The sequence below is a fragment of the Alligator sinensis genome, unplaced genomic scaffold (genome assembly GCF_000455745.1).
Source record: "Alligator sinensis unplaced genomic scaffold, ASM45574v1 scaffold804_1, whole genome shotgun sequence".
In the NCBI taxonomy this organism is placed as follows: domain Eukaryota; kingdom Metazoa; phylum Chordata; order Crocodylia; family Alligatoridae; genus Alligator; species Alligator sinensis.
The window spans coordinates 592,051-613,475 of NW_005842868.1; the positions used below are offsets into that span (position 1 = coordinate 592,051).

At 48.2% G+C, this 21,425-nt stretch overlaps 1 long non-coding RNA gene across 1 annotated transcript in view; it reads left to right on the plus strand.

Annotated features, from left to right (window-relative positions):
• LOC102371428 overlaps positions 1 to 19,878 on the plus strand; it is a 36,789-nt gene extending 16,911 nt beyond the window's left edge. The window contains exon 3 of the long non-coding RNA XR_325177.2: positions 19,697 to 19,878. This is a non-coding gene — a long non-coding RNA (uncharacterized LOC102371428). The remainder of the gene's footprint in view (positions 1 to 19,696) is intronic.
• The last annotated feature ends 1,547 nt before the right edge of the window (positions 19,879 to 21,425 follow it).

Genomic DNA, 21,425 nt, shown 5'->3' on the forward strand with positions numbered 1-21,425 from the left:
CATCAATTCAACACGCTTTCATCAATTCTCACACAACACTCGGTTGATGACTAGTAGAAAGGCTTGTTTTAATAACACCCAACAAGTTACAAAACTAAATGACAGAAAAAGACTTTTTCCAAATATAAAACAAACTCTTAGTCCTTGTATCATCTTAGCTGCAAAGAGATCTTTACCCAGCGGAGGCAAGAAGCAGTTCAGCCTCACAGTGTGGATCCAGCCTCGAAGCATGGATCCTTCACTTGTTGGCTGGGTAGCAGGATGGCTTCTTGGTCTTCCTTGAACTGCACATACTTTGCTGGTAGTTCTGTCTTGCTTTAAACTGTTTAATTGTATAGCTTCAAAGCATTTTTCCTTGAAGGGTGGTCAATTAAAGTTCGAACAAACAGAGAGGAACAGGGTGACCATCGTATCACAGCTGTTAAATTGCCTGGGTCCTATTTTTGGATTTGTCTAGGTATGAAGACTTGTGAGCCCCTGCAGTTATAGGTGATGGGCCTTGAGTGGTCTAACAGGATGCTTAGAGGTATTTGTTTTAGATGCTTTGGGTATTTGTTTATCAGTGGGGCAAATTTGCAATAGCTTGTACCCGTGATGGTCTGTTTACCAAACTCCATACATATATTGAATGATTGAGACATTTGTAACACCTTAGACCAGGGGTTAGCAATCCCCCGCATGTGTGCCGAGCACAGCACGCGAGGCCGTTTTGCTCAGCATGCCACCGCCAGCCTGGGCTCTAGGCAGCTGCTGCCAGCCACGAAGCCCGGACTGCTCCCAGCAGGCGACTGGGAAGCTGCAAGCCCTGCTGCAAGCTGCACGGGCTCCGTGGTTGGCAGCAGCTACCCAGAGCCTGCGCTGGTTGCAGCCAGGAGGCTGCAAACAGCTGTTCCAGGCTCCGGCATCAGCTCCATACTGGAAAGTGCATGCGCGCCTGGAAGTGGACAGTGAGGGAGGGGCATGAGGCAGCGCAACCCTGGTCTCTCCCCCGCTGCCAGCACAGAGCTGGTGACTGGGTTCCGGAGCCCGGTGCAGCTGTTTGTAGCCAGCCTGGGCTTTGGGCAGCTGCAGCAGGCAGCAGACAGGCTGCAAACAGCTGCACTGGACCCCACAGCACTGACATCAGCTGCATACTGGTGGCGACTGCACATGCACCTCAGAGAGGACAGTGGGAGGGCTGTGCTGCCTCAGGCCCTATCCCCACCGTCCGCTCTGAGGCGCGTGTGCACCCGCCGGTATGGAGCTGATGCTCCTGGCTGCAGCCAGCCCAGGCTCTGATAGCTGCTGCCTGCCATGGAGCCCAGGTTGCTTGCAGCAGGGCTTGCAGCTGAGCCCACTTGACTCCCACCGGGTCCGACCCCAACCCCATCCCAGCCCCGCCACCGGGATGAGGCTGGCGCTGCCCCTTGCCGGGAGCACTGCACCTTTTGTGGGCTTAGCTGTGCGGGGTGGGTGGGTGGTTGGGCTGATGGGCAGGCTCCACGCCGGGACCTTGGCAAGCTGTGCTGCAACCCGGGGGCTGGCTCCCTGGGGAAGCACAGAGGCTCTGGCGGGACCAGAGCATTGTTGGGTCGGACTTTGTCCAGTGGCCTAGGAGCCTGGCTCCGTGCGCCTGCACAGCTGGTTCTGTGTGTTTGTCTGCCTCTGTCTGGCTCTGGGTGCGCACACGTGTCTGGTTCTGGATGTGTGTGTGCATGCGTCTGTTCTGGGTGTGTTCTGGGTCTCTGTGTTTGTGCATGTGGTTCTCTGTGTGCATGTGTCTGGTTCTCTCTCTGCTCTCCTTTTTTTGTCTCTCTCTCCTCTTTCTCTTATTTGTCTTTTTTCTCTCTCTCTCTCTCATTGCAACACGCTCAACAAAAAAGGAATACACAACAGCAAAGGCAACATTTATGGTTATTAAATATACTAATATGCAGTGTGTCCTGCCATGTAACCTCCCCGCCCCCCCTTAGTTTTTCTGGCATGCCAGCACTCCAGCACCTTCCAAGGTAGACATTGTGGTTTTTTCAGCACTCCGGCCAAAAAACGTTGCCTACCCCTGCCTTAGACACTGGATACCTGTTTTGAGAAATGTGAGGAGGGTGCATTTGTCACATACAGGGCATCCTTCCTGTACCTTTTACAGGTTTCTCCTGAGATGCATATTTAGTCTTTTGTTTTCTTTAGCTGCTAGGTCAATTGAAATGCATATATAGTTTCCTTGCCTTCTCTGGCTCAGCCTTTTCTTTGGCTTTCTTAGCTTGGAAATACACATGGGATGAGTGCATCAGGCCTCTGCCAACAATTTTAACCACTTTTATTATTTTATGACATGAATCTGGTATTGGGCTCGACACCTAATAGGTTGCAAGCCATTAGGGGAGTTTGATTTTCTTGTGCCAGTCTTGTTACCACAATCCAGTCGTGCCTCAGCCATTGTCTTGCATTTTTGTGCAAGAGACACTGTCTGAGCTTTCAGTTTTCATATGCAACAACTGTCCACACCCCCCACCTCCCACCCCCTCCCAGTTTACGTAGAAACTCCGGCAGAGCAAAGTATGGATCATAAATCCCATTCTGGGACCTTAACCAGGAGGCTGTTCTTCTTCCCTTCTGCATTGCAGGGCTGAAGCCTCCTTCTCTCTCATGTACCATCATGAATGCTGATCTTTTAATTGTATGGGTATTGTCATACAGTAACTGAGTAGCTATATTTCATTACAGGATAAATGCAGGCTAGTTTGTTTTCTCAGATGCAGTGCAAGGCACACAGTAATTACAGGCTGCTGCAGATTATTGTGTTTGCATTATATTAAAGAGACCACAAGGCAATTACTATGTAATTACTGAGAATTTACCAGCAAACTCCATTGTGTGGTTGCCATGTAATTAAGAGTGGGTGGCAGAGAATATTTGTGTCCCTGTAAATGAAAAGCATCGGCACTAACTGAGTGCATGGGACAACAACAATTCAGTGATGGAAACCAGTCAGGGAGGCATTTGGCAAATTTATTTGCAAGGGATTGTTCAAATGTCTGCTTTGCTTCAAAGGAACTGAAGGTCCTAACATGGTAGTCAGGTTACTGCAGGCAGATTTCACCTTGTTTGTCATCAGGGAGAGTTGCTGATTTCAACAAGGTGTTCCCTTGTGGCACTCGCCCCATTTACATTCCCCACGTAAACAATGACGCTTCTCACAAGGAAGAAGGCAGGAGCACTTGGCAAACTATTCGTATTAAGATGTGTTTGCTGCAGGTGTTCACACTTGATCCTGAAAATGTGACCAGGGACTTGTTTTTCTGCTGTGAGGGTAAAGCACAACTTACTCCGCTAGGGCACTCTCATCTCTGGTAGAACAAGAGTTAACTTCAGTGGGTTTGCTCCCATTTTCTAGGAGAAAGCAGAATTAGGCTAAACAGTCTCTTAGATAAGTGTAAGTGACTCCTTAAAGAGGGAACAGAGAATCGGCCCACTGAGAGAATAAAATAATATAGCGTGAAAGGTGAAATCCTCTGGGGCCGTGTCCAGACAAGTGAGCACGTGCCTGTTGCAGCATCTCAAAGCAGTTTGAGACGCCACAAGAGGCACACTAGGAACGAAAAACTGTTCCGTGCACTACATATTTGCAGCATGAACTCTAACTTTGATACCAGGAAATCTCAGTATCAAAAAAAAAACCAAACAGAAAAACACATTGGGAAGAAGTGGTGCAGGGCATACTCCTGGAGTATGCTCTGAAGCAAACAGAGACTGGGTCCTCCAAAGAGATGCTCTAGAGCATTTCTGTGGCTGCCGTGTGTTCCTGCTGCTCCAGCTAATAGAAGCAGAGCAAGGTTACAGCAGTGGATTGGACCCAGGCTCTGACCAGGTAAGCAGGGATGTGGAGATGGGGGCGGGATTGTGTGTGTGTGGGGGCAGGTACTGTGGGTGGGTCAGGGGATTGTGGGGGGGCACTGCTTGGTAGTAGTGGGTCCCCCTCCTGCCCCACTGCACGGTGCACAGCCCCTCCTCCCCTGCAGCAGCACTGACCATAGGGGTACTCATGGCCCACTACTGGCAGAGCCCCACGGTGGTACGCTGTAGCCCAGCCACCTGAGACCCGGCACCACCTGTGCCACATGGAGCCTGCCCAGCCTGACCCAGCAGTGTGTGCCTTTGGCCAGGACCAGACGGCTCTTGCTGCCACCCAGGATCCCAGCATCGCCGGGTCCTGCATCCATGTGCCCCGCATGCTGTTGGGCCAGGCCAGCTCCATAGAGGCACGATTGACCCGGCCCAAAAGCACATGGTTCTTGCATGTGGTGCTGGGAGCCCAGGTGGCAGCAGGAGAAGCTCAGTCCTGGCCGAAGGTGTGTACTGCCAGGCTGGGCTGGGCCAGGTTGGCTCCATGTGGCGCACGTGGTGCTGGGTCTCAGGTGGCTGAGGCTGTGCCACACCGTCCCTCTGGGGGCTTTGCCAGTAGTGGGCCATGAGCACTCCAATGGCCATTGCAGCTGCTGGGGGCGGTGAGCACCATTTGGGGGGCACGCAGGGGCCCCACCCCTCCCAAGCAGTCCCTCCCCATGTGCACAACCCCCACAATCCACCCCCAAGCCACCCACATAAGCCCCATACCCACCCACAAACCCTACAACCACCCCTACATCTACCCACAAACCCCATAAACCCCGCTCATAAACCCCACCTCCACCCCCCAACCCCACATCCACTTCACAAATCTCACACCTTGCGTTCCCAGCCGCCAGACAGGACGTGATGAGATCTGGTGGCAGGAGCCACAGCTGCAGGGACAACTGCCACACTACAGCCCTGCCCCATGCTCACACTGGTCCTGGGACATGTGGCCCCAGTCTGGGGGTGCTCCTGGTCCCAGGCACCACTTGGGTGTGTGATGGGCTGGGGGAAGGGGTGGAGCTGGCAGCAGAGGTGTGCATGTGTGAGAGAGAGAAATGGGGGTTGGGGATGGGGGAGCGCTCCGGGTAACAAAGTCTGTGAGAGCCAGGCTTAGAGCTCCCCTGTCCCTGTAGAGCAGCTTGTGCAGGGAGAGGCTGGCCTGGAAGGGAAGGGGCTTGCCCAGCCCAATCCTTGAGCCCCAGTTGAGGGCTTCCCTGATGAGCATTGCTGGGGCCTGGGCACAGGCACAGGGAGCACAACAGCCAGGGCTGGCACTGCTCAGAGCCACAAAGCAGCCGGTGCAGCTGGTCTCATGTCCTGGTGCTTGGACAGAGCTGTTGCTGGGAGGGAGCTAGTGGTGGCAGGCAGGGGCTGTGGTTTGGGAGTGAGGGACAAGGGCAGGGCACTAGCATATCAGTGCTGCTCGGCGCTCCACATCTCCTGGTGAGCAAAGGGGGCAGGGGCAGCTCTGATTTTTCTATGATAAAAAAAACCAAAAGCAAATGCCAAAGTGTATGGCTATTTAGAATTCATTTTATGATGATGATAGAGGCACTGGCAGGCTTCCAAATTGCTTTAAAATTGTAAATATATCAAAAAAACATTGCCCACTGATCTCTCTATATATAGCAGTGTTTCATTTTAATCACAGTAGAACACAGATTTTTGGTATTTTAATGAGAGAATTGGGGGGTTTTATCAGAGAATGTGCAATTTGTAAAAGGGGGGCACCAGGATCTTTGCTGGTGAGGCAAGTGACGAGACCCGGGCAGAGGAGTCTCCCCAGGGCCAGCACCAGGGACCCAGCTGGAGGGCAGACGAGGTGGCTGATCTGGCTGTTTGTGACCAGGAGGACATGCTCCGACAGTTCAAAGCAGGCCACCGCAAGGAGTACATCTTCTGGGCAATAGCTGCCCAGATGGGAGAGCAGGGGCATCAGAAGACATGACAGCAGTGCTGCCCAAAGGCCAACTGTGCAGACAAGGCCCACTAGCAGCTGCCCCAGAAGTGCAGAAGGCTCTGCTGCAGTGCCCGTGCCACACTCTGGCAGCTGTGTGGTCCCCATCTAGGTCTGGCAGGTGCACAGCCATGGGGCCACGGGTCCAAGGGGGCGGATGCTGTCGCAGATAGCAGCAGGTCACAGCCAGGCAGCAGCCCCCACTGCCAGACTGCTGCAGTGGGTATAGGGTGCAGGGGCCACCCTAGGTTAGGGCTGCTTCAGCAGTCCAGCTGGCACAAGGGGCTTGTGTCCCCAGATACCAACTAGCTGGGCCTCAGAAGCTCCTGAGGGCAAGTAGCCTTGAGCTGCTCACCACAGCAGCTTTTTATACTGCCCCAGCCTCTAGGTCCCCTGGCTGAAGATCCAGAAGGAGCTGGGCAGGGCCAGTTTGTCCCAAGTGGCACACCAAAGTGCATGTTCAGGCACATGTGCTGAGGCACAAATCTCCAGCACAAATTTGTGCCCCCGCTATTTGAGCTGCTGCAAGTGCACGTGCCTGCATGCGTGAGTGCACTTTGGGAGTCCAGTGATACCCTCCATCACAGTCTTCTTGGTCTATATCCAGTACCTGCTACAGGCAGGTTTACTCCCAAACCAAAGAATATAATGAGACATTATTTCTGGTAAGAGTGACTGGGCAGTATGTGAAGGAGAGAGCAGTAAGCACTGTCCCCTTCTCTTCATTTAGAGTGGAATGAAAATTGAACAGCGAAGTCCCCATCCGCACTATCATTTTGTTTCACGGTGAAACCACAGGGAACAGTGAATTTCACAGAACAGTAACATAAAAACAGCATGCCTGCTGGTTTTATGGTCACACAAATGCAGGACCATAATACCATGATTAAAGGGCACAGGATCCAAGTCAGACCTTCTGTATGTAGTGACCTTGTAATCTTCCCCTATCTTCAAGGCAGGGTTGCCCTCCTTTATAAGTACTTTTTCTCCAACTTGTGTTACTGGGATTGAATATCGTCAACCCAAGCAATAGCTGTTCTAAAACAGCTTTTTATACTTGTTAACTGCAGAATAGCCTGGCTCTGTCTTTCAATGGCTGAGCATTTTCTTTCCTGTCTTATTCCTCAATATTGTACATTGCTATATACACCAGAAACCTAATCTTCACTGTACTTTGGGGGAAACAAGCAATTAAAAGTTGGGCCTCACACAGGAATTAATGTTGTGGCTTCATCTATAGCTATTCAGAGGCTTCTGAAACTTTGAAAACTTTTTGAGGAAACATATCTGAGGTTTGCTAGCAAACCCTGAACCAGCTGAGGGTAAAGTGGTTTTGAATGTAGCTGTCCATAACACTTCCTTTCCAAAAACCACTGATATCCGATAGTAGCTCTGCAGTTTCATGCTATACCCAGCTGTTGGCTTCTTGGAATCCATGGTTTAACCTGACTAGAAGAGCTGGTTGAGATGTATTTTTTCCCTGTTAATTTGATGTAAAAATTTTGCTTTTGTAAAACGTGCTTTGTAATTTTGTTTTTTCTATATAGGCCTATAGAAACTGCCAACAACTAACTTCATTTTTTCAAAATAAACTTAATTTTTCAGCCAAATGGAAGGGGTTTTTTTCCCCTATTTTTTTCCATTTTTGCCTGGAAATAATTCCCTACCAAAAAAACTTTAACAGATTTTCACCAGCTTTACTCCTTTTTCTTTAATTACTGAGTTTCCTGCATCTGTAGCTTAGATTACATGAAAAGTTTACAATTCACCTAAAATACATTTATCCTTAATACAGACTGGCCTCTGATTACTTGGTAGAGCAGTGATCTTATATTCCTCACGAGTCTTTAACAAAAAATGTATATTTTAGTTGATCAGTCCTTTCTTATCGTATCTGTAGGGAAGTGTAGCAGGGTGCAGCAAAGGTAGAGGTTGCTTTATCTGTTTTTTCTGGTGTAAGCAGCTGCAGCACTTTGCCTGCCTATAAGAGAGCTATCTTGTTTCCCAAGGGCCTGTTGATGTGTCCAGGTCCCCTTACACGCATTGTTTTATTCTGCAACATAAAACCTTTAAACACATTGTTAAACAAAGTATTTCTTCTACCCACTTTTGGCTGTTATTGCTCCAGGTCCTCTCCCTTTCATTCTTCAGCTTTAAGATCCACTTGGAGGGAGCCTGCTGCTTGCTCTCAATCCTGTGAACTAACCACCTCCCAGCTGGGTGTGATAGTTGTACACGGCTGGTCCCATACCCACAAAGAGTCAGACCATGCAGTTGCATGCTGGTAAAATATCCATGTTGTTAGAAAAATAGCCAGAAATGCTGGTGCGATAGGGAAGCAGGCAGAAGAAGTGCCATGTGGCAATTTCTGCTATTATTGAGGAATATGAAGTTTCTTAGACTGTTTTTTTTAGTTGAAGTATTTTCATAGAACTTATATTGACCTCAACAGAGTTGGGCTTGTGTGGAAATGATAAAATCCCCAGCAAAGCATCATAATCCCATAAGCATTGGACATGCTGTTTGATTAGTCTTCATTATTTGAATCATAGATGCTGCAAATATGTACATGCAGGAATTAGGCCCCTTTAGGCTCCAAACTTGATTTCAAGCGCATGCAAGTTCAATACTCCTACGTGGATGTCTCTGTCCTGTAGATCTGAGACACAGAAAGCTTAAATAAGAAGGGAACTGAAACCAACCTGTCCATGAAGAACAAGCCCTATCCTTCCTCTCTTATAGCTGTAATAACTTCCAAGCAGACTATAAAACAAATGCCAAGGATGTTGTATGTGCCATCATAATGCTGCAGAAAGTAAAATCAGACCGAAATGAACCATTTGGGCCTATTGTACTGGCAAAATCCAAATGAAACATAAAGGAAAATGCTACAGTAGTGAATAAAGAGTTTAGGATTTAAGATGTGCTGCTGTCTGAGGTGAACCTGCTGGGCTTGACTCAAACTGCGTCTGCTGCTGCCTGGTTCCCATGACTGCTGACCTTTTTAAAAAATTGATTTTTTTTTTTAAATTGTGCCTGAGGAGAAAGAAGCCCTTGTGGATTTTCTGCAGTGTCTCGGTTCTGTATTTGCCATCTTGGCTTCCCCCGCTGGCCTGTTGTGCTTGGGAGGAAAGGTTGCAATATCTTCCCATCCATGTGAGAGATGAAGGTCTCTCTTTAATTTGTGAAATCTCAAGGAAGTGTTATCTGATGGTTTGAATGTAATGAATCAGTCACAGTAATAACCTTTCACACCTGCACAGGAGTGTAATGTGCTTCACTTCCATAGGACTGTAAGGCACTTGAGCATTAAATGGTCCCTCCACCAAAGCAGGGGAGTAATTTATCCTATAGCATTTTAAATCATCATGCTCTAAAGCAGTTAGCTTTATGGGATCCCTGTCCACAGAGCAGGCAGAGGTTGGGTAGACCATTATTAAACACTTATTAATATCATCCTGCTACGGTCAGAACCAGCAGACCCTAACCAATGGCCGCTGATGTCTCTTTCTGACACCCCTTGCTGTCCCAAGTCTATTTTTGACTGATTTCCCTTGCCTCCCTGAACAGTAGCAAGGTATGTGTTTTCTCCAGTGTTTCTTCCTAGCAATACCAATCCTGTCAGAACATACCTGGGAGGGGATGACATCTGCAAAAGGTAAATTAATTTATGTAGGGCTTGAGCAACTAGTGGGAAGGGACTGAGTTTCTTAGTTTTGCTGGAGTGAAGAAGCCTATGTTGAATAAGCAAGAAGTGGCAGCAGAAAGCAACTGGTGGCTCCTGCAGTCAAGCTCTCAAGCTTGGTAAGGGGTTCTGGCTGCATATGGACAAGGGCTGCTTATGAAGCAATAGTCCTTTAAGAAGAAAGGCTGGGGGCTCCTCGGCCATCAGGCACGTGGTACCATACCTTGAGCAAACCCTGATTCCAGCAGGACTAGGCGATTTCAGTCTCAGAAGCGTCATTCTTAGCATACCATGCCATAGGAGGGCCCACAGATGCTGCACTCTTTAGTACAGACATTCAAAAAGCCCAAGTGTGAATCAATTGAATCTTTGCAGGTTAGTCTAACCTGTGTAGACTGAACCGGCAAGCAAGTGAAGAGACATTCACTTTTGATTTTGGAAATGCAGCTGCATGCTTGCAGTGGCTAGAGTGAGCCCTCTAGGGTGCTAGAGTGAGCCCTCCCTTCCCTTCCACGGTGGTTGGGTGGGGGAAAGCTGAGCAAAGGGAGGGGACCTGCATGTGATTGGGGAGGGGTTTAAACCCTCACCCCAGCCTGCAGGGACCCCAGCCATGGTGTGCCTGGAGGGGGCGTGGGGAAGCAGCTCTTGCCAGGCTTTTTGGGGGCACGGGGAATGAGCGTGGCCAGACCCTGGCAGCCTGGCATGGTCCCCTAAGGTGAAAGGGGCAGGGAGGGGGTTTATTCCCCCTCCCCTCAGGGGACCCGAGCCACGGTCTGCCTGGCTAAGGCACAACAGCCTCTGCCAGGGTTGCTCAGCCCTCACTGCTCCAGGGGCAGGGGCATGGCCAGATGCCAGTCAGCACGGCCCCCTGAGGCAAAGGGGGCAGGGAGGGGGGGTATTCCCTTCTCCCACTCGGGGACTGCAGCAAGGGTCTGCCCGCCTTCTGCCACTCACACCTGGGGGTCTGCCAGCCCACCTCTGCCACTTGCACCCGGCCAGGCAGACTCCAACTGGGCCCCCCCCCCGCCCGGGGGGAGGGGTGGGATGAGGGAATAAACTCCCTGTCTGCCCCCATCACCTCAGGCGGCCATGCTGGGCTGGCGTCTGGCCACCCCCCCACTCCTGCTCAGGAGAGAGAGCAGAGGGGTGGAGCCAGCCCTGCTGTCTGGAGCAGAGAGCACAGTCCAGCCCAGGGCTGCAGGGCATGCTGGGATGCTGGGGGACTCTGATTTAACTTAAACCCAGAAGGGGTCTGGGACAGAAGTTCCATAAACCCGTTTGACCTCACTGAGTTAAGTCTGGTACTTCATTCAACAAGGTTTATCTTAAACTAGTTTCAGCCATTTTAAAACTGGTTTATGTGCACTGAACTTTTGTTCTGTTACAGGTGTACACCAGTTTCTGATCACTTAAACTGGTTTATGTATAACTTCTGTCCCTAGCCCTTGGGGGTTTTAAATTGAACCAGTTTGCTGATGACACTAAGATGTGGGGCAAGCTGGACACACTTGAAGGGAGAGAGAGGCTGCAGCTAGATTTAGACAGACTACAAAAGTGGGCAGATGAGAATAGGATGGGGTTCAATGTAGACAAATGCAGGGTGCTGCACCTTGGGAGAAGGAATCCGCAGCATACATACAGGCTGGGGAGTTCCCTTCTTGAAAGCACAGAGGCGGAAAGGGATCTCGGAGTCATTACTGACTCCAAGATGAACATGAGCCGCCAATGCCAGACCGCAGCCAGCAAGGCCAGCCATACCTTGTCATGCATCCAAAGGTGCATCTCAAGCCAGTCCGGAGAGGTGATACCCCCCGTCTATGCGACTTTGGTCAGGCCGCAGTTGGAGTACTGCGTCCAGTACTGGGCGCCGCACTTCAATAGGGATGGGGCCAGCCTGGAGAGGGTTCAGAGTAGGGCCACCCGCTTGGTGAGAGGGCAGCAGGACAGGAGAGAGAGAGACTGAAGGACCTGAACCTGTTCAGCCTCAGCAAGAGGAGGCGGAGGGGGGGCCTGGTGGCTGCCTACAAGCTCATCAGGGGAGATCAACAGCAAACAGGTAGAGCCCTTTTCTCCCCAGCACCACCTGGGCTGACAAGGAACAATGGTAATAAGCTGATGGAGAATAGGTTGAGGTTGGAGATCAGAAAGCAATATTTTACAGTTAGGGTGGCCAAAATCTGGAACCAACTTCCCAGGGAAGTGGTCCTCGCCCCTACCTTGGGCATATTCAAGAGCAGGTTGGACGATCACCTGTCTGGGGTCTTGTGAACCCAGCATTCATTCCTGTCTGTGGCAGCAGGTCAGGCTAGGTGATCTGTTCAGGTCCCTCCTGACCCTAGCTACTATGAAACTATGAAACAGTTTCCCACACAGTTCCTATTGAGCTGTTTTTAACTCGTGTTACATATTCATTAATTAAAACCAATAACTGTTCAGGGCTGGCCAGCTTCAGTGACACAAAAACAATAGAGAAACTGATTATGGTCAATATTCCCTGATTATTTTTCCCCCCACCTACATTTTTCTGAGACACAAGGGAAGATATAAACATTAAACCAACAAAGGTCCCAATGCCCAGTTTTGATGCCTAAAATTGGAACGCAAAGATAAAAGGATCATTAAGAAGAACTTATCAGAAATGTTTCTGTCTACTTCATTTTAAATAGCTACAGTGCCTGTAAAATATCGAAAGTACAAGCCTTACTTTTCAGTGGATTTAATTTCCATTATAAATGAAAAAGCAGAGTCTGAAAGTAGAATGATTGATGGACATAGCCAGCCATTTATTATGCTCCAGAAATAGTCTCAGACTACAAGCAAAAAATAATATCTCCAAAAAAGAGCAAGGATTGAACATGAAAGTTAAGGATTGAAATGTCACCATAAATTAGGATGAGAAACCTGGAGTACTTGAGCAAAATAGTTAGAACACAGAAGCAGTGAAACCATGTGGATAGGTCAGGAAAGTGAAGTCATATCACAGCAATGCTTGCTATCCAGAGCCACCCCCCAATATTTTCACTTCTGCTGTAAGAACTTGCCCTTCCATATTATATAATTGATGCTATGGTGATTGGGATCGGGCAGCTTTCTCTGAATAACATAAAGAAATTCCTCCTTCCATTTTCCTGAGGGCTACAAAAGCACCCAATGAAGTAGTACTCTTTCCATAGTAGCACTTACAGACCAGAAATGAGTCAAAGACCTAAAGTACTTAACAACATATGTATGAGACCTTGCCTCAGAGAGTTCACCGTCTATATAGACAGCTCAGGACAGAGAGGGGATCATCCTGATTGTAAGGCAAAGGGGAACCAAGACCTAGAGATGAAGTAATTTGCCTGAAATCACACGGGAATCACAGAACCAATAACTGAATGTCCTGAGTACCAGCTCCTTTGCCTGAACCACAGGACCTCTTCTTCCTGTCAGCAGAGTTGATGTGCAAATCCACGGTGGAACTACAGCTAGTCGTGGGGGGGTACAAGGCAAAAGTGTTTTCTGGCAGGGAAGGAAAATGTCCATTTCTCTTCCTGGAGCATTCGGGTTCAACAGAAGCTGAATTGCTTAGTTCTCATGTGTCCCATAGGGCGTCTAGGTACCGGGCTCGGGGTTTTCTACAGAAGATCTGACGTAGTTCAGAGTGTAGGTGAGAAAATCCTGTGAGTCAGGAGGTTTAGTTAGTGAAGGGAACTCTCTGAAGGCCTAACGCTGCTGTTACGCATCTCTGGGAAGTAATCCTATTTCAGGGCATACTCACTAGCAACATCTGGAGTCACAAAGTGTATTTGTACTGAAATGGGCTAGTTGTCTTGGCACACAGCCTTTTAAGGAGAGGAATTCTCATCTTAAGAACAGACTAGTCAGGGACGTGTTCTCTGATATTCCTAAACCAGTAAGGGTGGATGCCAAAAAGGGTTATGATGTGGGAGGGATTAGATATAGCCTGTTCATATGCATTCACACTCTCTCTCTGAAGTGCCTACTACTGCCACTGTTGGAGAGGAGATACAAGGCTAGATGGACCATGAATGTGACTCAGTATGCTGCTTAAGCATCTCACCAACACAAATGCCACACACTGCTCAAACCATTGCCAGCTTCATCAGCTTCACCAACCTACACTACTATGTTTGCTCCACAGTTGGCAAAATGAGCACCCCAACCCCATTGATGCTGCTGTGATTCAAAGAATGAACACTAGTCCTCAGATTTCCCCATACAAGGGAGCTTTGTTTCATTATTTCTTATCCTGGAGGGTGGTTCTGATCCGTGATAACACCTAGCCTCTTAACAGCAATTATTTTTACTTGCCTCTGATAAGGGCCCTTATCAAACTCTTAGGGTGGGAAAAATCAGTGCGGAGTGGAACACTTCCCTGGAGTCTCTTAAACCTACTATTTTATTAGCGTAGCCTCCCTGAAGACAGCACGCTTCTGATTCTGCTCTGCCTCTCAAAATAATTGCATCTCTCTGTAGCAGGCAGGGTCCAGAGAGACAGAAAGGTGCAGGACACAAAACAAAAGTCATAGCAGTAGCAGAGCCGGAAGCAGTAGGTTTGGGATTTGATGCGCCCAGGGCACAGGATAGAGCACCACCATAAACCACTTGGTGAATTTGTGCCAGAACCAGGCAAGCTTGATATAACCAACAAAAAGAAAAAGCCAGCAGGTAGCTGCACACAGTATGCACTTTGCACATCAGTATAGGAGCACTGACCTCGCGTGTACCTGAAGTCAAGAGTTTGGATCCTAGAGGGGCCTAACTCCTGGTTGTTCATGTTTACAGGCTTTGGGGCCTATGCTTCTTTTCAACCAAGTCAAGGGAGGAGCTGAAAAGATGCTGAGAAGCAGTCCGGTCAGTCAGAAGTGAGTTGCTCTTATTCAAAGGCTGAGAATCACTGAAAGGACTTTTAACAAAAGGAACTTGCCTGCCTTGTCTTGGTTATGCCTATCAAAAAGCACGTCCAATGCTTATAGGATTATAGCGCTGCTGCCAGGGATTTTATCATTTATGCACAGACCTTGCTCTTTGCTGGCGGTCAGTATAAGTTTTATGCAAATGCCTCAGTTGAAACAAAATATAAGTAGCTTCATATTCCTGAATAATAGCAGAAATGGCCATATGGCACTTGTTCTGCTGCCCAGTTCAGGAATGAAGTATTTGATGAGGATTACATGTTGGAAAGCATGCTGTACACTGCCCAAGCCTTCTTTGAGCTCTCTTGGGTTTGGTAATTCCTGTGGTTTCTTAGCCCTAGAAGCATCAAAAAGACAGGAACTGATTAATAAATCAGTGACAAATTCTGAAAAGCTGATCTTTGTGAACTCATCTCTCTTGCCTCCTACATTTTCCCAGGAGACTTTTCCAGGCATCAGCATGGCACACTCTCCCACTCAGCACCACATGAGCCAGACTGAATCCAGTTCTGGTGGTGTGGGTTTTTCTCCCACCCTGCCATCACCCATTCTTGCCAGTTCTCACTGGGATAATCCCTGCATGACTAGTTTTTTTTAAATCCATCCCCCTTCCCCTTCTCCTTTTGTATTTGAAGCAGGAAAGTAAAGGGTCTAGAAATTACTCTGGGGGTGTTTGCAGCAGTGCCTGTGAAAGCATGAAGAGTTGCTGAGGCTGTGTGCGCCTTGGTTTACTTGCTAACCTTTTCAGATGTCAGCTTGAAACCAGCTGAGAAGTAATCAATTCCCCCCTCCACCCAGTTTCTGTATAACGACAATACCACGCAGATGACAGGCGTGAAGCAAACCAGCCTTTGACAACACGAAGCACTTCAGAGCTAATTGCCAGTTTCAATCTGAAGTCGGCAAGTGGATAAGATAAAATTGTCACCCATCAACTTAATCTGTATCCGGGTGAGTTCAGGAGTCGGTTCTTAGCTGTGGCGATTTAAACCTTCCCTTATTAGGAAACGTGTTTTGTATGAACTTTTTGTTTCTTTCTGTAAATTAGAGCTGTTTTAATGAAAAAGTGGGGAGAGAAGGCTGTGCTAATTCGTAAGTGCCTCTCTTTGCCTAGTGCTTTTTGTCCTTGGATCTGAAAGCACTTGACAGTAGCAGCCAAATGTTGTTATCCCTGCCCACAGATAGTGAAACAAGAAGAAATGACTTTCCCGAGCCAGTGACTGAGTACTTGGGTCCCCTGAGTGCCAGACCTTGCTGCCTCTCCATTTTATTACTTGGATTCCAGGGCCAGACTAAGGAAGTGACCCATCTGGAGTAGGAGAAAGAAAAGAGACACGGGGCATGACTCAGTAATCAGTCAGCTGATTTCACACTGGTGTGAGCTCAATGTCACCAATAGAATTAGGGTTAGGGTACAAGCTTCTTTACAAGTTGAGTGCCGAGGGTCTGAAACAGGTTCCCCCCAGAGGTGGTGCAGTCATCTACCCTGGCGATCTTCAAAAAGCATCTTGATGCCCATCTTGCTGGGGTCATCTGATCCCAGCTATCTTTCCTGCCTAAGTGCAGGGAGGCTGGACCCGATGATCTTATAAGGTCCCCTCCAGCCCCTAACATCTATGAAACTACCACTGATTGGCATAACTGTGGAGGATGTTAGAGTAAGCACCTTTGATAAAATCTAAGCGAGTCTAGTTGAGCAGACCCAGGTAATTCTCCTTTAAGAGAATCACGCAGACTGAGTTGCACAAACAGTTCCCTGAAAAGCAAAAGCTGGATCCAAACTGAGAGAGCACAAACTGTTTCACTCTGCTTTGTTTGGATAAGATTCTGCATCTTTAGTTACGAGCCCTTTCACATCAGGCCTTTGGTCCTGAGATCACATCAGCCTTTTGTTCCTGGTTCAAGACATTTTGAGCTTAATTATTACAGAAATGATGATTAGTTTAAGCTCCCTCTGACTTTTCAGCATATAAGTTAAGGACCCTTAACATCTTTGAGGCACTCAGATTTACCTACTTTGGAATTTAGCCAGGCATAACTGTCCTGCCTAACTGAAAAGTGCCATATAGGGTCTGTAAAAACTGAGTGGACCTTTAAGTCTGTCTGAAAGATGGCGGCACAGTAGCAGCAGTGGTAGTTCTGTCTGTTTGCTTGTATTGCAGTGCATGGAGAACCCAACCAAGAACAGGTCTATGTTAAAAACATGCATCATAAGAAAACCCCTGCTCCAGAGAGGTAAGGGCATGTGTAGATGAAACAGGGGCCCTAAATTGAAGCGGTGGGTTTTTAAAAACACTGCTTCAATTTAGGGCCGATTAAACCCCTGTGATAGGCACACATCCACTTACCTGCCTCTCCAGCAGTGGGGAGGGGAGGGGAGGGAATGGCGAGCTGCAGTCCCTGGGCTCCAGGGATGAAAAGTGCCATATAGGGTCTGTAAAAACTGAGTGGACCTTTAAGTCTGTCTGAAAGATGGCGGCACAGTAGCAGCAGTGGTAGTTCTGTCTGTTTGCTTGTATTGCAGTGCATGGAGAACCCAACCAAGAACAGGTCTATGTTAAAAACATGCATCATAAGAAAACCCCTGCTCCAGAGAGGTAAGGGCATGTGTAGATGAAACAGGGGCCCTAAATTGAAGCGGTGGGTTTTTAAAAACACTGCTTCAATTTAGGGCCGATTAAACCCCTGTGATAGGCACACATCCACTTACCTGCCTCTCCAGCAGTGGGGAGGGGAGGGGAGGGAAGGGCGAGCTGCAGTCCCTGGGCTCCAGGGCGCGGAGGCGGGGGCTGTTGCTTCCCTCTGCGGCAGCAGTGCCCTCAACAGGCACCCAGCTCGGGTGGTCCCAGGGGGCACTGCAGCCCCAGCGGGAAGCACTGGGCCCCTGCACAGCCTTGGCAGGCAGGCAGGCTCCATGCGGGGAAAAAAAAAAATGATCAGGCTTGATGCTTTTCTTGGGCGGACCCTGCCTTCCCGGGCTGCTGCCAGGCTGCCTGCAGGGCTTTCTGCAGAGCTGCACAGAGCCCAGCACTTGGCTTCGCGTCTGTAGGGGCAGCAAACTAAAACTGCTCAGAGGAGTTTTAGTTTGCTGCGCCCCAAGACATTTAAGGTGCATTACACTGCTGAATTTCCTACAGCGGCTGAAATTAATGCCCAATACGCTGCCATGGTGTGCAAACACTGACACCTTTAAAGCGGTGCAAAAGCATTTAGTCCACTTTAAAGTGTCGTGCACACACCCCCCTCGTTTCATACAAACCGCTTTTCACAGATGAGCCTGTGAACTTCACTTCATCAGCCCCCTAGATACAGAAACTCATGGAATCAATATAGACATTGGATTTATGACACACTATGACATCTGACTCCCCAGGTACCTCTCTACTTTTACCTGCTATATCCCCCTTCTCCCTGCCCCCCACCCCCTCTCCCAGCTTGTCTCTCACCCTCTGATTCCTCAGTTTACATCTTCAATGACTGGCTTTCTTGCCTGTATGCCAGCCTCTGGCTTTACTATTCCTTCCATCCAGGAAGAGCACACACCAACCGCAGGTGCTTTCTCAGCATGAGGAAGGGTTTTTAAACCCAAAAGCTTGATAAGATATATTTCTCCAACTACTCAGTTGGTCCGATAAAAGATAACAGATTCACCCAAAGAACCTTGTCTAGCGATGTCCTTAGACCAACACAGGTACAACCTACAGCCCACCCCCCACTTAACACACACAAGTGTCAACAGTTAGAGGTGCAGTTTCACAAAAACCCCAGCACCTATCTCCTTGAAACTTGGCAGGCTTCGTGGCCTCAGGAGGGGCTACCATGCCTGCTGTTTTCATCCAAATCAGCTAAAAAATGACAGAGTTATCAGTATTTTAGTGATTCCCCATTATAGTCTATGGCCGAATCTCCAAATTGGTGTCAAAATTCTGAAACAGATTCGGCCAAATTGAATCAGGACAGTGATCCAAAACACTGAATTGAATCACTGTCCCTCCGAAACAGCTGAAGCCGAACAGAGCCATTTCGCACAGCCCGACCAAATAGGCCAAGCAGCTGGGGAACACCCTGGGCACTAAGGGCACTGCTTCCAAAGGTGCTGGGCAAGCATTTCTTAGGGTGATATCTTTTACTGAACCAACTGCATAATTGGGATAGAGTTGGACAATCTTTCAAATACAAGACATTCTGTATCAGGTCTGAGGAGTGAAAGCCAGGACAGCGTAGTCAGCTACTGGGCACATTCTGTCCTCATTGAACCCAGGAGGAGTTGGGGGTGCTCAGCAACTTTGAAAGCCAGATTACATGCATTTGCCTTGGTGCTCAGAGAGATGCAATACGTTATTGAAATGTGTTTGTTGTAGAGCAGGTGCCCTCAAAACTCCTGGCCATTAGCCCTCCAGCTCATCTTTTACTTTCTGTGTGTTTGTATGTGTGTGTAAGTGTGTGTGTGTGTGTGTGTGTGTGTGTGTGTGAGAGAGAGAGAGAAATACAATATTTTGTCACTTCAGTGAAACAATAAGATACCTTTTTAAGGCAGAATTGCTGCTCCCAGTACCTTGCCCAGGCCAGGGAACAGAAGCCCAGCCCTGACAGCATCAGCTCCTTGAGGGAACAGTAGAACGTAGCGCAGGCTCCTGTGCTGGGTTTCCATACCTGTTCTCACCCCCAACATCCTGAGTCATGTTGCACACATGAAGTGCTTCATTTTTTGTAAGTGTCAGCTATCAAGGGCAACTTTTGGGTTCAGATTTCAAACCTTTGAATGTTTGAATCCATTCCCTTAACCCCATTCCCACTTGCAAAAAAAAACCAGATTCAAATTTGGATTTCAAACTTGCATCTTTTTGGAGAAGTAGGGATCTGTAGAAATGCAACATTCTTAACTTGAGTTTGGAAGCCTAGTACTTTTGTTTTCCTGGCTTGTCTGTGCAGAATAACTTCATCAACTTCATTTCCAGTGGATTCAGCCTTGATACATCATCAAACATACTTGGATGCAGTCCCCTTGCTCTGGTACTTGCATCAGAGCCAAAGAGCTGCAAATGGGGATTTTAGACCCCTGTTCTTTGTGGTTACAATAGCAAATCAGCTTTTCCAACCATCTGTAGTAGTAGGATGGTGAGAGGGCAATCAGAACTGGACTCTGCTGAGGGTTACTCTCAGATTCATTACCTTACTCTCTTTGTTTTTCCATTTATGTGTCATTGCTGTTGTATTGTAACCCTGCTGCCCCCTAGCCTGACCCCTGTGTTTCCATTGCAGATCATAGGTCTGGTGATTCTGTGCATTGGCATATATGCAGAAGTGGAGCGGCAGAAGCACAAAACCTTGGAAGGGATCTTCCTGGCTCCAGCTGTGATCCTGCTTCTCCTGGGCATCACTATGTTTGTCGTTTCCTTCATCGGAACAGTTGGATCCCTCAGAGACAACCGGACACTGCTGAAGATGGTAAGGCCTTCCTCCCTGTTTCATCCTACATGGTGTAGCCTGAGTCCTGTGTCTTACAGGTGTGGGTCAGTCAGCATCCCAGGATCTATCCAAACCAGAAACTGAATGAGTTTCCTTCCATATCACTTGCAGCTTTTCATATATTAGCACAGAGTCGTCTTGCGAGAAAGTGAACAAGGGAAAGAAAGGGTGGCCTGGTCTGTAGCATTTCCTCCATACCAACATCTTTTAGGGAACCTGTTTGACATGGAAAGACTCTAGTAAGTGAAGTGTTATGATTGCATGTTTATGGGTGGCACTGAAGTGATGACCTGCTGTTGCTGAATAGGTAACGTTTGCCTTCATGACCGTTGATCTAAATACATTGAATGCAGTTTTCCTTTTGCTGCCAGCTGTTAGTATGCAGCTGAATCCATTTTCTGCGAAAATATATCCAGGTCGCTGTGTAAACCCTGATCCACAGTGGCTTTGAGCTGATCCACAGTATGCTTGATGTGTAAACCCTGAGCCACAGTATTCTTGAAGAACAGGGTGTAAAACTGAGCCCTCATGCTGCATCAGAGGTGTTTATGGACCATTTCTTCCCCAGTATATGGTGGGCTGGGTAGAAGTGGGAGCTGAACACCTGAGAAAATGTGTGACTCCTGCTCATTTCGGTTCACCTTGCTGACAAGCAGCAATTCAAGGAAGCAAACATTTGTGTTAGTCAGTGCTGGGTTTTAATTAAAGGAAACTTTCAGCAGTAACAAATGGAGAGGCCAAGGGTGGCCAAACATATTCCTCCCCACTTGCCTTTTCCCTTGGTCCAAATGCTAAGCTAGCCTCGAGGTTTGTTTGTCCCATCCTCCTCCTCCTCTGTATTTGCCATCCTCTGTTCCAGCCACACCTTCACATGGCTTCCTCCCACCTCTGCCCCATAAGTTTAAGGCAAGCCATTGGTGTCCCCCATGGTGGAATATGATGCTCTTGGGCATTGCAGTCCTACATGATGTGTTTGCATGGAAGGACTCTGATATGTGCAGATCAGAAGAGAAGCCAGTGTGGCAGCAGCAGCCTGCCTGGTATATTTTAATTTCAGAACTGGTGCCTAAGCCTTTTCTCATTATCTGTGGTTGAATGCCTGACAGTATCTGCAGGATGTGCTGTGGGGTTCCTTCTGGGTTCAAACACTAAGTTATTTTAGGGATGTAATTCCAGCTCTGGCTTAGCAAACTCTCTGCTGTTAAGTTTATTTCAGCTCTGACAGCTCAAAGAGCAACTAGCTTCACTTCCTTTTGCAGAGCAGTTTTAATGGCAGGGAAATTTTCCCTTCTTAGTAAAAACTCCAAGAGATATAAGACACAGGGGACCAAGCACCGGGCTTAGTTCTTAACTTCTTCCCAAAGGGTGAGTTGGAGCTTTGTAGTGCTGCTGTTGTTGGACAGTTGTGGCTCGCTGCAGTTTATTGTGTGCCTTTACTGTTGGGGTGAAATGTGCCCAGGATGGTAGTCCCTTCTGAGGCCGTGAAGCCTGCCAAGTTTCAAGGAGATAGGTGCAGGGGTTT